Raw genomic sequence first — 4,722 nt, forward strand, 5'->3', positions numbered from 1 at the left:
TGCCATCGGTTTCAGGTCAAAAGGACATTGGAGCCGCCAGTTATGGCGATTTTACTCCGAGGTGCGCGGCTGTTCCGAAACTCCAGTTTTTTTTTTAGAATTCCGGATTTTCAGCCCCACTACCATGAGTTATAGAACTCTAATGAAAAAATTTTCTTGAGCAAAATTGTTTTTTTATAAGATTATAAACATGATGTGTAAGATTAAAGAGTTTTGATTTTTGAAAGATTAATTGAAATTGAGTTTAGTTTGAATTTTGAAAAACCGTTTTCACTTTCAAACTTGAAAAATATTTTGTCATCCAAATCAAATAAATTTTCAAAATCTTTTCAAAACTATATCTATATCACATATGTTCAAAATCTATATGCTCTTGAAAATTTGAGTGGGAGGTCTCCTTGTAGACAAGCCGAAAAATAAAAAGATGTGCAATCTCAAACTTTCAAGTGTTCGAGTGAGTTGAAGTTCACACTTCCCTCATGCACTTTCCCGAAATAGAAAATAGGATAAGATCGAGTATGTACCTTCTGCCTTTATGCACTAATACTGCTCTGAACATGATGATCTAGGATTCTCTTCTAGTTGTCCGCTCTATCGCTCTATAACTAGGAAAACCGTTTCCGAACTTATAAGAGTAGATGAACCAACTCCAAAAACTAAGTGGGAGGGTTATACTTGTTGTTTGTAACCCACGATCTCCAACACTAATGAAAAGTGCAAGTGTCGCCAGACTAAGAGTCACCCTCGTGGCCATCTCTTAAATGAGAGTACTCAAGGGCGCTTTGCACTGATCATTGCTCAATGAGCTAAATCCGAAAGTGAGACAATGAGACAAGACCTCCCCTCGGCGGATTGTTTTTCAAAGTCAATCTTTTGGACTAAGTGGTTGGTTACACACTTAGACTCAATCCTTAGTAATCCTCCCTCGAGGCCCTGCGAAAGGATGTGAGTGATCAATCCAATTTAAAAGGTGGCTGGTCAAAATTGGTGTATTGACATCTTGGCTAAGCGTTAATGATGTGTCATTTACTTATAAATGGAGATTTTTTGCGGCCTTCTCTTGAGGGAGTAAATTATCGTTTGGTTTATAACACCTTTGGATTTTATAAAAGTCTTAATCAAACTTAAATCCTAAACCAAAGACTAATCATAAACTTGTTTCAACTTTTATAAGCAACATGCCTCGCAAACATCTCTCAATCATCCTTTCCTCGAACAAACTCAAAACCATGAACTACGTTAGATTCGAAACATAACGTCGACATAATCCTTACCAAGCACAAATGGGTACTCACCACCCCGTGTCCTCCTCTGACGAATAATGATTCAACTCAAGAGGACAAAGATGCCTTGGCGGCCTGGCTCTGCTCCGATGAGATTGTGAGGTGCTATATCTTAGCATCAATGAACAATGTGTTGCAACAACAACATCATGACATCGAGTCTGCCGCCGACATGCTCACCAATCTCCATGAGATGTTTGGAGGGCAAAGGCGTCAAGCAAGGCAAAAGGCAGTCCGACAATTTATGAACTGTCGCATGAAGGCTATGACTCCTGTTGGAGACTTTATGATATTGATCATTAGTCATCTGAGCAAAATGGAAATCCTAGGATCTGAGATTGATGGGAAGTATGTCATAGATGTGATCTTAGAAACTCTCCCCGCATCTCTTGATACCTCCAAGATGAACTACTCCATTAACAAGCTAGAGTACACTGTTACCAAGCTTATGGAGGAACTTCACACTACTGTAGGTCTCACTAAGAGAAAGATGAATCAAGGAGAGGCACATGCTACTGAGCACAAAGCCTCCGCCTCTAGAATTGAGAAGGGACCTTACAAGGCCGATAAAAAGAACTGTCCCGCCTATCTCAAAGCAAAGGAACATAGTATTGTACTAGTTACCGAAGCATGCTTAGTAGCTGATTCTTGACTCCGCTGCTACTAACCATATTTGTTGTTCCTTGAATGGTTTCAAGAAAACCAAAAGCTTAGAGGAAGGCGAGTTCTGTTTCAAATGGGGTGATGGGAGCCTGGTGTCTGCAAAGGCTGTGGGATCCGTGACGCTGTCTTTTGAAGACCGCACTTTAAACTTGAATAATGTTTATTTTGTTCCTACCTTTGGGAAGAACTTAATATCTGTTGCTCGTCTTCGTGAGCAAGATTATTGTTTAAAGTTCATTAAGAATGGAATTCGTATTTTGTTTCCTGATAATTCTTTTGTCACTGATGCATGTATGAAGAATGCTCTTTTCTACATCTATCCCACTCAACCTTCTCTTTTAGACACCGAAATAGATAATGATCTAATTAGGGAGCCAAAGAGGATCAAACTTTCTGAATCCTCCGATCTAACAAAATCAACACACCTATGGCACTTAAGACTTGGTCATATCAGTGTAGAAAGGATTAAGAGACTTGTGAGGGATGGTCCACTCCAAGCCTCTGCAATAGGTTCACTACCTACTTCTGAATCCTGCATAGAAGGAAAAATGACTAAGCGACCTTTCTCCGATAAGGGTCGAAGAGCCACTGAGTTGCTGGAACTAGTACATTCTGATGTATGTGGTCTGCTCAGCCAACAGGCACGTGGAGGATACGAATACTTCGTTACCTTCACTGATGATTACTCGTGATATGGGTTTGTCTATTTGCTTAAACACAAATCCGAGACCTTTAACGTATTTAAGGTCTTTAGGGCTTTAGTGGAAAAGCAAACTGGCAAAGTGATCAAAACCCTTCGACCTGATCGAGGTGGTGAGTATATGTCTGGAGAGTTCGCTGACGTTCTTAAAGAAGAAGGTATCGCTTCTCAACTTACCGCACCTGGCACACCTCAACAAAATGGAGTGTCAGAGAGAAGAAACCGAACTCTTATGGAGATGGTTAGATCAATGATGAGTTACTCATCACTCCCTCTTTCCTTTTGGGGATATGCCCTCTAAACAGCCGCCTATATTCTGAACCAAGTTCCGTCCAAGACGGTTCCTGGTACTCCTTATGAACGATGGACTGGCCGTAAAGTGAATCTTGGCCGCATCAGAATTTGGGGTTGCCCTGCACACGTGCTAACGCAAAAGACTAGCAAGTTGGCTAGTAGATCAGAATTGTGCTTGTTTGTCGGATATCCAAAGGAAACCAAGGGTTTCATCTTCTATAGTCCCGAGGACGATAAGACTTTCGTTAGCACGAATGCTCGTTTCCTTGAGGAGGACTTTATGAAGGATGCAAAACCTAGAAGCAAACTTGTGCTTGAAGAAAAGTTGGGTGAGGAAGCTTATACCTCATCTGTAAGAACTGTTCATACCCCAACTAAAACACAACCTAACTCATCAGAATCTCGTCAAGTAGTACTTAGACGTAGTGGGAGGGCTACTCAAAACCCTGACAGGTACATGTCTTATGGAGACTCTCTTGTAGCCGTCTCTAACATGGATGATCCTGTTTCCTATAGCCAAGCGATGGCTTGTTCTGAATCAAACCTTTGGCTTGACGCCATGAAAATTGAAATGCACTCGATGTATGTCAACAAAGTTTGGAAACTTGTAGACCTTCCTGAAGGGATTAAACCCGTAGGGTGTAAGTGGATATACAAGAAGAAAAAGGGTCCTGATGGGAACGTCGAGACGTTCAAAGCACGACTTGTGGCAAAGGGTTATACCCAACAAGAAGGGATTGACTATGAAGAAACCTTCTCGCCAGTCGCGATGCTTAAATCCATCCGCATACTCCTATCCATAGCTGCAGCTCTCGACTATGAGATCTGGCAAATGGATGTCAAGACAGCCTTCCTGAATGGCAATCTTGACGAGCGCATTTACATGGCTCAACCAGACGGTTTCGTGGAAGAAGGTCAAGAGACCAAGGTTTGTGAGTTGCTTAAGTCCATTTATGGATTAAAGCAAGCATCTAGGTCATGGAATATTAGATTCGATGAAACTGTAAAGAGCTTTGGATTTGAATAGTCAATAGATGAGCCTTGTGTTTACAAGTTAATACACGAAGGCAAAGTTGTGTTTCTGGTACTATATGTCGATGATATACTACTTATTGGTAATGACGTGGGTAAGTTATCTGAGGTTAAGGTCTGGCTAGCAAAGCAATTCGATACGAAGGATCTAGGAGAAGCCGCGTATATTCTGGGAATCCAAATCTTTCGAGATAGGAAAAACCGGACCCTGTCGCTCTCTCAAGCATCTTATATTGATAAGGTGATGGATCGCTTCTCGATGCAAGACTCCAAGAAGGGTCAAACACCCTTTAGGCATGGAGTTTCACTCTCTAAGGACCAGTCTCCCGAGACTGCACAAGAGATTGAAGACATGAGGAAGATTCCTTACGCCTCTGCCATAGGAAGCCTCATGTATGCTATGCTTTGCACTAGACCTGACATCTGTTTCGCCGTTGGCGTAGTTAGCCGTTTCCAATCCAACCCTGGACCCGAGCACTGGATTGCTGTTAAGCATGTTCTTAAGTATCTTCGAAGAACTAGGGACTTGATTCTTACATACTCAGGTACTGACCTGACTATGACGGGATATACCGACTCCGATTTTCAAGCGAATAAGGATTCCAGGAAATCCATTTCGGGATCTGTGTTCATCCTTAATGGTGGAGCTGTTGTGTGGAGGAGTATTAAGCAATCTTGCATTGCTGACTCCACAATGAAAGCAGAATATGTAGCTGCTTGTGAAGCATCCAAAGAGGCTGTATGGCTTAG

The sequence above is a fragment of the Urtica dioica genome, chromosome 6, assembly GCF_054948205.1.
Source record: "Urtica dioica subsp. dioica isolate 48M chromosome 6, U.dioica_male_clone48M_v1_H2, whole genome shotgun sequence".
Lineage (NCBI taxonomy): Eukaryota > Viridiplantae > Streptophyta > Magnoliopsida > Rosales > Urticaceae > Urtica > Urtica dioica.